The sequence below is a fragment of the Bos mutus genome, chromosome 26, assembly GCF_027580195.1.
Source record: "Bos mutus isolate GX-2022 chromosome 26, NWIPB_WYAK_1.1, whole genome shotgun sequence".
Taxonomy (NCBI): domain Eukaryota; kingdom Metazoa; phylum Chordata; class Mammalia; order Artiodactyla; family Bovidae; genus Bos; species Bos mutus.
In genome coordinates, this window is record NC_091642.1 from 20,706,973 (window position 1) to 20,719,733 (window position 12,761).

The following is a 12,761-nucleotide window of genomic DNA, read 5'->3' on the forward strand; positions in this document are numbered from 1 at the left end:
GTCACTTTGGTGCGAGTACCTGCTGATCAAAGAGACCTGTTTCCTGGAGATTCAGGAAGCAGAATGCTCCCCGATCCTGGGTGGACTAAAAGCCATGCATTGTGATCACAAAGTGTGAATAGGGTGCCGGGGAAGAGTCCCCACAAGAGTAAGGGACCCAACATCCTGCAGGTTTGCAGATCCAAAGCTGACCATGCAGGTGCTCCTGTGAGAGGGGACAGAATGTCTTGGCCCTCACCTGAGAGAGTTTCTAAGCAACGCCTTTCAATTCTCAGCACCTAACAAGCCAATTTTGCTGTACTGAGAACTGGCTTTATTATGCCAGACACTCATTATTCCCCAGGAGAAAAAGTTCTTTATTACAGATACAGTTCTCTGGTCTCCTTTCACCTGGAGGGGAGGTGAGTGTACAATGAGTACATATTGGGCTGTGGGCTGCCCTTTACGAACCGGGGTAGGAACCAGGGGATCCAGCCCTAACTCAGCGCTTATCAGCTGCGTCACAGTGGACAACAGAGCTTATCTCTCTGAGCCTCAGTGTCCTCAACCATGAAAAGAGAACTTACAGTCTTTCCTCATTTATATCTTGAGGACTGATTCGGGGTTCAGTAAGGAGCTGTCAGAACGCTCTGTAAATTATTTGGCACTTACAGATGTAAAGGCGTGGCATTGGCCAAAGATTATTGGAAAGAGAACATCTTTTGTGTGATCACAACATATTCTTCCTTTTCAGAAAACGTTCCTTTATAGAGGAAGTGATATTTATCACCCACATCCATGGAGATAACCTCCTTGCCACTAGGATTCAAAGTAGAAAGAGGTAAAATTGATTCAGCCATATTAATGGAGTACATATTGGGGTGTACCAAGGGCTGAACCATACCAAGGACTTCCCTGATAGCTCAGTTGGTAAAGAATCCACCTGCAATGCAGGAGACATGGATTCGATTCCTGGGTAGGGAAGATCGTCTGGAAGAGGGATAGGCTAACCACTCCAGTATTCTTGGGCTTCCCTTGTGGCTCAGCTGGTAAAGAATCTGCCTGCAATGCAGGAGACCTGGGTTCAATCCCTGGGTTGGGAAGATCCCCTGGAGAAGGGAAAGGCTACCCACTCCAGTATTTTGGCCTGGTGAATTCCATGAACTGTATAATCCATGGGGTCACAAAGAGTCAGACACAACTGAGTGACTTTCACTTTCAACCATACCAATGTGACTGCGCTCTGCATCGCATATGGCGGGTAGGGATGTAAAGAGCATTGCCCAGAGGCTAAGGGCACAGGTTTCAGAGTTTGTATCACTTGGATATGAATTTCAGTTTGCCACATATCAGCTAGTGACTATGAGCAAATATTTATTCTCTCTCAGCCTCAGTTCTCATTGTTAAAGTAAAGATGGTTATGTCTAAGCTATAGGTTTGTTCTGAGAGTTAAATGACAGGGTAGACATAAACTGTTCTGCACAGCTCCTACATACAGTAAGCAGCCACTAAACCAACGCAGCAGAGACCAGCACCACCGCTGGTCTTCTTACCACTGTTGTTACCATAACTAATATTACTATCATCACCAGCATCATAGTCATCAGCAGGGCAAATGGCAGGTGAGCTCTGCCAAGGCAGAGAGGATGAAACTTCCTTAGAGACAGATAGAGATAGATAAAAGAAAACATAAAGAGATGCAAACACTGAGGGAAAAAAAAGAATTTAAAAAGTAAATGCAGACGTGTGCTGAGAGAGGAATAGCAGGGGTGGGGACGGGGACTTGGAGAAAACACAGAGAGTTAATCACAGATGCTTGGTGAACTGGATAAGTAGTCAACAATAGATTTAAAAGCCGTAAAACAACACAAGGGCGCGGCTGAAGTGTAGTGTACCAATGTGTGTGAACTCACACCAAGTTTTTCCCTGGTAATGTTCGTCCATCCAGAGGTAGAAGCCAAGAACTGAAGTCCAGAGCACAGCGGTACCTTTGTCAACCGGACCAGTCACATTTTCAGTAAGCACCATACCTTCCACAATAAACAATCAGGAATTTAAATTCACTTCCAGTTCAACTCATCTCCCTTTCCAGGCCACAATGAATATGCCATTTCTTCTTAAGTGCTAAGATACAAAATATAATCCAGACCAGAGAGCTCACAAGAGAATGTTTTCCCAGCTTTGCTCACAGCTTACAGAGCAACCAAATCAAATCAAGAGCAATAGTCAGGGTCAGGGACGGGCTTTCCATTGCGTCCTAGGAGTGGAACCTCAAATCACAAGCTCTCAAGTCTGCTATAACACTCTTAGAAGCTAGGTGACCCCTAAATGTCAGGTTACAAAGATGACAATGATGAGACCACAGTAATACTGGGGCGGAATTCCAAATTGCACCTAATTATCACAAACGTAAAGAGTCGGACACGACTGAGCGACTGATCTGATCTGATCACAAACGTAAGAGCAAGAGATCTCAGAGGTCATTGAGTCTAACTCACTCATTCTACAGAGGAAAACTGAAACCTAAAGTAGTTGGTGTAAGTGTAAGTTAACCCAACAACACAGCTAGAGAGGGGAGAGCTGAGGCTGGAACCCAGTCTTCATCCTCCTTCCTTGGGGCTAATGCAGCCACTGTGGCAGATGCGTCCCCATCAACATGCATCAGGGGAGTCTTCTTTGTGGGAGAAGAGTGAGATCACACACTTTTTTGATAGTGCTGCCTTCCTGGTAACAATAGGGCTCCTGGATTATCACTAAAGAGGCCTCTGTGACTAATTTTGAGATGACTGGGTCCATGCTGGCATTGTTCCGTGTTTGGGTTTTAGCCATGACATTATCATGTGATGATTCATATCACCATGACACATTCATAACAGCAATCATAATCCTATTATCTCTCTTTTGTTTTGTGACTTTCAGTTGGAGTGTTAATAGATGTTTTCACCTCATTAGCTACCTGACCGCTAGGACAGTTACATGGTTAGGTAAACGCGACACGACCATTTCTAGTTTATAGTAAGACTGAGTGAGACCAAAAAAGGTCAGATGAATCATATGAGGGCATCCAGCAAATAAGGTACTTAGCTGGGGCTTGAATGAGGGTCTTTTTACGTACGACCAGTACCCTATCCCCAGTTTACACATTCATTAAAGGGAGTTTATAAAACCACATTCCTGTATCTACTTCCTTGAGTCCAGTTTTTTTTTTTTTTTTTGGGGGGGAGGTGTTGTTTGTTTAAAGTTACTAAAATAAAAAGCTATTTCCTTTAATTTGTGCTTTTCCCCCCAACTTCTCATAGTGTTTCATTTTTTTTTCCCCAGCTTTATAGGTATATAACTAACATATAGGGCTTCCCTGGTGGCTTAGATGGTAAAGAATCTGCCGGCAATGCAGAAGACCCAGGTTCGAATTAACATGCGATGTTCTATAAGTTTAGGTGCACAAGTAATGATTCGATATATGTACACGACATGAAGTGATCACCACAATAAGTTTAGCTAACACAGTCAGGATGTGATTTTAAATAACACATCTGATATCAAATCACCAGCTTTTTGGTCCACTGTACTCAGTACCACTTTAATCAGTCAGATTAAAATTCTTGGAACCTGGGGGACATGTAGTCACGAAGGTGCAGCTAGCGATTTTATAACTGACAAGAGAGGGCCTGCCTGTCCTGCCAGAGTTATTAGAAGTGCTTGAAATGTGAAAAAAAAGAACTGATAACGCAGCAGAAGCAGAGAAATGAATACACATCCTGCTAGAGTCATAACAGGAAAAGACTTCAAGCAAAGAGAGAATGAATGTCAACTTAACCACCAAGAACTAGATATGAGCTTTGGTTTTTCTTTCCTTTCCTTTGTACCAAATTTCTTTCTTTAAAATATCCTTTCTTTTATGAAATGATGGTATTGTAGGAGCTAATTTATTTTTCATATTAGTATTTGTTTTGAATTTTAAAACTACAAAAATCTAAAGAACAAATAGTTATTAATTCATTGCTCATCAATCAAAATTAACAAATACTACCATTACAGTCATTTTAAGCCCAAGTATTTTTTATCAAAATAATAAAATTATACAGACAAAACTGACATCCCTTTGAGACTGCCCAGTCTAATTCCACCTTCATCTCCCCCAATAACATCCACATGTGATTTGTGTATCTATTTACCTATATATCTGTTTGTTTACCTATCTATATACAGAAAAATTATAAAAGAGACTTTTTCTATACCTGCATGAGCTTACAGAACAGCACATAAGACTGGTTTCAACAATATTTCTCTTAAAGAAACAAATACATATTCTTTCAAGTTTCTTTTTACACACTGAAAGTTAAAAATAGCATGATACAGTGAAAAACTTGGTGAGCTGGAAATCAGAAGATCCAGGCCTGGACCTACAGTTACTATTTACTTCTGGTGGGATTATATATCAGTCAACTTCCTCTCTTTTTTTTTTTTTTGGTAAAATGAGAAAGCTGGATGAAAGGATCTCCAAGGCCTGTTCCACCTTTGAAATCTGATGACTCTAAGGTTTAATCTCATCTGTCAAATGGAGATAACAATGTCTGCCTTACTGTTATAAAGATCAAACATTATGTGCAAGTGTTCTGCAAAACAGTGATGATAGTAATAATATTAGTTGGATAATACTGAATAATAATAATTATTAATACTACTCACTAAAATTAAGCTATTTTTAAGCTTCTGGGAATACTTTTATTTATTTTTTATTTTTTTTTTTCAGAGTTCAGACATGATTTTCTTTATTTGGAAACCCTTAATAAGTCAACCACCTCTATCACCCTGTAGAGGATGTGCTTACTTCGGATTTATTTCTGCAAGTGCTGAATACTTTTAAAGAAACTATTGTCACACTACTGTTGTTAAACATGTAACTTGGTTTAGACTGACATGTTGCAGTCCAGGCGGCATGAAATAATTCAATTTCTTCTAACTGCTTTCTTGGGTAGGCAGTTCTGCACAAGGACAAGCTCTCAACTCCACCCATGAAGACTGAGTAAATGAAATATCAAAAGTGTCTTGCCACAAGATACTGTCTTCTACAAAGCATTCCATAGACAGAACCAGGCTTCCACAGTAAAATGAAGCTCAAAGTACTCTGGGTCTGGAGTTGGTTTGCCTGAGACATAATTCTTCAGGAAATGCATGCAGAATTTCACTCATTTTGTGAAGGATGAAACTGAGGGGTAATTTGACTTATAGGGGTTAGGAGAGATCTTTATTTTCTCAGTGACATAAGGTATGGTGACCTCTCAACCCACTAACTCTTCTGGGGAACATCAGGGTCTTTGAGATGGAAAAACAAGCTGTTTGAAATGTGTATTTAAGGGAATTCCCTGGCAATCCAGTTTTAGGGCTCTGGACTTTCACTGCCGTGACCCAGGTTCAATCCCTGATCAGGGAACTAAGATCCTGCAAAGCCAGGGCACGTCCAAAAAAAAAAAAAAACATTGAAATGCATGTTTAAAAACTGTTAAACAAGTTCTCTAAGAAGCCAAATGATAATGTTTCTACATGCAAATGAAGTATTTAGGGGTTTATAGGTCACTAGCCCCAGTGAAGAACAGTGTGTACACAGACATGAACACCTTTGCATATACCGCTCCTTCCCCCTGGACCACCTCCTCCCTACTCCCCCTCACCTGGATAACTGCCATCCTTCAACATGCAGCTCACATGGCACCTCCTCCAGGCAGCCTTCTCTGACTTCTGCCCCCCTCCAGTGTGTGCTGGTGTCTCCTCTGTCATCCCCCATAATGCCCTGCAGTTCTATCAAGCCTCAATTACACTCCGTTCTAACTCCTACCACCCTCACTGATAATTATCTACTCAATCACTCATCTCATGTCCTCATCTAATACCCCACGGTCATTTTGAAAGCAGTAATTATGTGTCCATTTCATGTCATAGTGCCTGGCACACAGTAGGTGTGTGGAACCAATAAACACACCCATACTTGTACACACCTGCTCCGTGCATATGCGTGCGGAGATAATAGCTGTGTATCACATTCTCAATTTGTTTCCTGGCTAAGTGCTCCATGTGTGCTGCTACAAGGCTTTGAAGATGAAGCTCCGTGGAGAATGTGGATTAGACTCAGTCTTTGAACACTGTCAAAATTATGTAAATAACCACCATCCACATCAAGGATAGAATTCTAAAATAGTCAACAAACAGACTTGTTGCCACATTTTTCCTTTTAACTAAATGTGAAGAAAATGCAATTTCAGTGTGTGATCTGAGGAGCTACGTGTCTAATCTACACGATTCTGAGATGAAACACATGCTCCAGGAATGCTCCCTATGTTTTCTAAATTTTATTTTCAGTTTATATCACTGATTTTTTCTGGTAAGTGTACAAGGAGGATTATAAAATTCAAGTTAATATTAAATCACAATAAAAGTTTAATTTTAAAGAATTTAAATTCTTACTCAAATAAAGCTGGTCCTTTCCTGGAGTTGCCTGACTGTTACCCTGGACATTTTAATCAGTGTAATTTAAGCTAAATACTAGGAGTCCCTATGAAACCGAAGAGGTGTTATGGGGTATTTAGGCAGGATGCCAAGAGAGACAGTTTTTGTTGGTAAGTCAACCCACTCCTTGGACAGGCTCTGCCATGAATAATTGTACATCTTATTGCAATCAATTCGCCCTGCAGACCTCAGTTTTCTCATCTGTGAAATGGGAGGGCCAAATGAGACAACATTTAAAGCTCCTTTACGCTTTGTGATTTTAGGATGGTGGGCGTTTTCCTAAAGCTGTTACTCATGATACACAGAAAAGTGAGGATGATCTGGCCACGGTGTAGACAGATTTTGGCCCTGAGAAATCTGAGTTTCTAGCCTCTACTGCTTCTCTAGTGCTGGGTAATTTCGGGGCACTTAACCTCTGCTTAACAGATATGTCTGTAAAATGACAAAGTGAAACCAGAGCAGTGATTTTCAGGTGTTGGGGGAAGGGGAATCAGGAAAGTTTCAAAACACAAATGCTGGGCTCACTCCCAGTTTCTATCTTAGGAGATCTGAGTTGGGACCTGAGAATTTGTGTTTCTAACAAGTCCAGGTGATAACTGATGCTGCACTTTCAGAACCACTTAAGAAGACAAGCTTGAATTGACCTTCCAACTCTAAGAATCTATGGTGGTGAGTTATAAAGAATTTAGTAGCAGTTGTATTTTTTTTAGGAGCCACTTCTATCTACTAATTGTGCAGTACCCCAAGAAGGGGCTTCCTTTTCTGTGGGGGTTTTAGACACTGCAAAAATGTGGTTATTCTTATACCTAACTTCCTTTAAGAGATTCAGTCGGCACGTTCAACAACATTTGACCTCCTTGCAATCAAAATGTTCAAGGTTCACAAACCTCAGGTAATTTAGTGGATTGACTGGCTCAGTGTTATGTTAACTTTGTTGACTAGGAAGAAAGCATACCTCCATTTACCCTGAGTTCAATGATGCAGAGGGCAGAGGATCAGACTCCAGTATGTCAAAAGTTCTTTAGTCAAGCAACATCATCATTATGAGAAAGCCTACCTTCCAAACTCACCCTAGACTTAAAAACAAAGTTTTTGATAAAATCATCTGTATCGCTAGATTTCAATGGTATAGCAATTACTCGGGGTGTTTTTTAGAATACTGATACTTGGGCCCCATTTCCAGAGATTTCTTTTCACCCTAGGCATTGGGATTTTTTAATAGCTACCCCAGGAGATTTCAGAGGAATCACAAACAAAGTTTGAGATTCACCAGTCTCTAAAGGAATACTATCAATCTGTTCTTCTTTACCTTGATCCCCACAAGCCATTTTTGTCACTACAAAAAACATGTCCATGTGTCTTAAATTGTACTTATGAATAAACATTGAAATTTTTATAAGCCCACAAAGGGTCACAAACACAGTGGGCAATCGATCAATATTTCTTAGCTAGACTGAAGCATCTTTCACACAATTCAAAAAATATTTTTTGTGGCAAGACTTGTCGCAAAGTATATAAATAATTTTTGCTGTAGGAAGCTGGGTGAGGTTTGCTGGCGTATGATTCTTGCTTTCTAAATGATAAGCACCTTGAAGACATCATCCACATCCTAAAATCTTTCAAATTCCTGAGTGTCTGTCTGGCTCAGTGCCGGGCAAATTAGAGGCGGTGAACAAACACTTATTCAACTCACTTGGATTTACGATTGTCTCTAAGCCCATGGGAACAGAGACCTTAGCAGAATATGCTAAGTGATTCATTGTGGAGTATGAGGTATATGTTTCCTCGTGTTGTGGGAATGTGCATTGTTTAATTCTTCTAAATTCCTTAGAGTAAATGAGAGTATTATGGATGGGACTTTATAAATACACCATATAACTATTTGTTTGAGAAAATGGAGAGAAATTTCTGGTGCCTTAAAAAACCTTTCTGACTACAGCCGACAAAACACAGGTGCCCCCCAAGGCAGAGAATATTCTATGTGGGTGACTTCTGAGTTTTGTCTCTATTTTACTAAGCTGTGGTCCTATGAAAGTTACTGTGGAGAGAGGATGAAAGACAAAAAGCAGCAACAGAGGGACAGACCCATCTCGGTTACACGTGTGCGTGCCCTTGGAGCCATTTTCTCAGATCACCGCAAATTAAACCTGTGGTTCAGATCCAAGCAAGATTGAGAACTGCCTCGGCTGAGGCAAGTAGGAATGGTTAAAACCCAATGGCTGGCTTTTCACTCAAAACTGTTCTCCAGCCCTTTCCCCTGCCACCCCATCCATTGCTAATTAGGGGAAGCCAAGGCTTGACATGTACACAGTCCTCTATGGTAAAATTGATTATTATATTACTCTGGAAAATAAGGAAGTCATTTTGTTCAAAATATCAAATTCCACAAAATCATACGTGGCAGCTGTTAGTGTATGTGTGTAGGGGAGGGGTGAGTGTGTGAAAATATTAACCCTCTCCCCTTCAGTTTTCTAACATCTTGACAAAAAAGGGCACAAAAAGAAAGGAGGGGAAAAAAAAAAAAGATTTCAATGCATGTAAGGCAGAAACCAATAGCAAAGATAACATCTGGATTTTTCTAAGGTTAAAAAAATTCCCGCAATGTAAGACACATCATACACGCCATTTAACCAGAGTGTGGATTTGCTCTGACACACTGGCAAGCAGAGAACCAGTATTCCTCTCTCAAATGCGTCCAAGCGACTTTTAATTGCATCAGATGAAGAAATGAGGTGAGTCATGTTTGGTTGTGCTTGAGCCTGCTAACAGATCATCACATCCATGTCCAACTATGTCCCCTGAACCTCAGGACATAAGTTTATGTACTTGCTTGGGGACTGGTAATATAGTTTTGCTTTGTAATTTAAAGATATCTGAAGTTGCTGAAATGCGTATCACAGCTCCTGCAGAGGTGCTCAGAAGTGACTTGCGAGCATGCTTTTCTGGCAAAACACCCCTGCTCGTGAATCCTAACACCGCACTCCCCTCCGGTTCATGAGTCTGACTGCACTCAACAGACACGGGACCTTTCAAATGCCTTAAAGTTCATTTTCCATCATCGACAAGTTCCAGCAACGAACACAACAAACCTCAACCTTCAGAGACCCTCATAATTCATAAGGTTTCGGGATATCGAAAATGTCCCCTTCCATTCCCTCCGATCTGGTGACAACGCAATCTGTTTTCCCGTGGCCACACAACTTTTCTTTATAAAAGAGTTTAGTAACCAGCGTAAAAAGAGCATCTAGACTTCCTTGACATTGGGATCGGTGATTTCACTGGGGTCATGAGGAGCTGTTTTAGGTCACATGTTACCCCTGCCATTATGAATCATTTATTACAACTTTTTTAAACAGAAGGGGGTGGGGATCCACACAAATCGCATACTCATGCACAAATGCTTAGCGCCAAGAACATGGTCAGAAGTGCAGCCCGGACTAGAGAACTAAAAAAAAAAACCCAACCCTTGATTTCCCGCTTGGGCTGGGGAAAGGTAGGATGACGTCATGCAACCTTACCTTTCTGAAAAAGACCAGGGCTCCTGGCATGGAAGGCTCACCTGAGGCCACCGAAGCCGGGAGTCATTTTGGGTGTTGCGCGTGTGCCTCCCTAGAAAATTCCGATGACATTCTACCAGCTTTCCGCATGCCAATCATGACAAGCGTCCGCTTAGACTCTCCGGAGTCTGGGAAGGGGGCAGAGGAGGGGGGACGCCAGCAAGGCAGCCAGCGAAAGAGAAGGAGCACCCCGGGCACCGCACACCCGGCTAGAAGCAGAGTCACATGCCGCCAGGAGCAATTCCTGTGGCATTACACATGCTGAGTGTAAATGGCAAACAATATCAGTCGATGTTTATACCACATGTTCTCAGCCTCTTCACATATCAATGCCCAGGCCAGCTCTACGCAGACAGGATGCCTAAGACCGCTTCTGAAGGAGGGAGTCTGGTGCTAATCATGAGGCCATTTTTAATAAAATTCCAAAGCCTTCAGTTCTGGTTTACTTTCCTATTTTTTGTGGGTGGCGGTGATGAGAGTGCTTTGTTTATTTGCTTGTTTTTGACTCTGGGTCTGGTCCTGAAGAACCCCCAAAGGACCCCATAACGACGCTTAGCAATGCAGCCGCCTCAGACAGCGTGGTCACACTGACTCCCAACCCACAAACCTCCTGATTGGCTGGCCTCTCTTTATAAAACTTTTGTGAAGCAAGAGGAGATGGAGTGAAGTGACTCATCATTTCACCATCCCAAGTTGTAACTGCAACATTTTTCAGCAGGAAGAACCGGCTGTCTTCTGCTATAAGCAGGGGCCCGTAACTGGGGGTGAATGTCCCCCAGGGTACACTGTAGACATTTTGTTTCAGAATTGGGAGCCCTACTGGTATCTACTGGACAGAGGCCAGTGGTGCTGCTAAAATCCTACAATGCTCAGGACAGACCCATAAACAAGGACTACGAGTCCAAGAGGGCAATAGTGCTGCAGCTGAGAAAATATCCTACAGCTAAGTACCTCTAAAAGTCTTGCAAAAAATATGACACCAAAAGCGGGGGTGGAGGGGGGAGCGTGGAAAGAAGGAAGAAAGGAAGAAAAGAGAACAAAGGCAAGAAGCCCTCTCTGTGAGGCACTGACCAGAGACCATGGGTCCCCTGATGGACTTGCCTGATTTACTGTTTAATTACTTAGGAAGTTAAGTTGCTCACTTGTCTCCCCAGGAGTCACCATTCTCCTGCCAGTTTTCCTCCTCTTCTCTTTATTATACTTAATCAAACCAAGGAAACATTCTCATGACTTTCTAAGTCAAATGCTGCTGTCTGCAGATGCCTCGTTGCCAGGTTAAACAGAGCTGCCATCGCCCCTTTGTCCTGTCTGGACCATCTGATGTTCATCTGTGATGCCCAGAATCCTATATAATCCCTGCGCAAAACTATTCAGGAGGGTAGGCGTTTTGCAAGGTAAAACCTTCCCAAAAGAGCTTAAAGGCTGAGGGATGAAAGCTCACGGCGTTGTTTGCCTGAGACTCCTAGGTGGGGATCGGGGTGGGGATGGGGATGGTCATCAGCTTCGGGGAGGCTCTTCTTCACACACTCAGGGTGTGACGTTCCTGCAGCCACTGGCGAGTCGAAGTGAAGGCCACTCTTGCCTGCCTGAACAGCTGCCCACCAGAGGCCGGTCCACCACCCACTTGCCCACTGAGCTCCCTGAGAGCCCGAGGGCTCCTTCTTCCTAATTTAGTCATAGCCCACAGGCTGCCCCAGGCACCCTGGCTCTCTGCCGCCCACTCAGTCACAGACACCTAAAGGAGCCAGTCCCAGATCCTGCCGCACAGGATCCAGCCAGCCTGGCCGCAGCTGCATTTCCGCTCAGGCCTGGGCCCCTCCCACAATCAACTAGTCCTCCTCAAGGTGCGAGGTGGCGCCACATTTTGCCCTTCCTCTTGTCTGTTGTCTCATCTCATTACACTCGGGACTTGCTTAGGATAAGGGTTTACTACAAAGTGCTCCACCACACACATCTCCCCAAACCCGGATCTAAAGCTCTGCCTTTCTCCTGCTACCAAGCCAGCACCAACAAGTGGATGGGAAGGGTTCAGGGGCCCTGGGCTGGAAGAAGCAGGCGGCAATTCTATCCCAGATGAAATGCTGCTGTTTATTATGAGACTATGAGTTCCTTGAGGTGACACGATGGAAGGGGATCATGTGGCCTCTGCTCCAGGAGCAACATCCCAAACCAGGTGGTGTAGTGACCCTCAGTGGAGGTGGGGGAGGGGCTACACACAGTAGTGCAACATGAGACACACCCGGCAGGCGTGTACAGCCCATGGTGAATGGTGAAGGCAGCGGAAGATTAAGAATAGGGAGGTGGGAAGCATTGCTTCATGGCCCCTGGCTTCATCACTGACTCAGCGTGTGGCCGCCAGCCCCTGCAGAGTCCTCAGAGCTCAAAACATCCAAGTGCTAAGCACACAGGAACTTAAGGGCATAACATATAGCCATGCAAAGTGAAGTCTATAATCTACTTACTATTGAATGTTAAAAACCAGGTTCTGTAAAAAACTAAAAGTAGAATTATCATATGATCCAGCAATCTCGCTCCTGGGCATATACCCAGAAAAGACAAAAACTCTAATTTGAAAAGACACAGGCACCCCAATTTTCACAGCAGCACTATTTACAATAGCCAAGATATGGAAGCAACCTGAATGTCCATTGACAGATGAATGGATGTAAAAGATGGAGGGGGGGCGGTTTGTGCGGAATGGAATACTGCTGTTGCTGCTAA

General features: G+C 43.1%; 1 protein-coding gene across 3 annotated transcripts in view; it reads right to left on the reverse strand.

Moving 5' to 3' along the window:
* RBM20 (RNA binding motif protein 20) overlaps positions 1-12,761 on the reverse strand; it is a 196,748-nt gene that overhangs the window by 64,039 nt on the left and 119,948 nt on the right. Inside the window, exon 1 of one of the 3 annotated variants that reach the window (XM_070363310.1) lies at positions 10,002-10,220. The exons of the other annotated variants lie outside the window; for them this stretch is intronic. The gene's annotated coding sequence lies outside the window, so the exon portion shown is untranslated. Of the gene's footprint in view, positions 1-10,001; positions 10,221-12,761 lie in introns of those variants that run through there. 3 annotated transcript variants of the gene reach the window in all.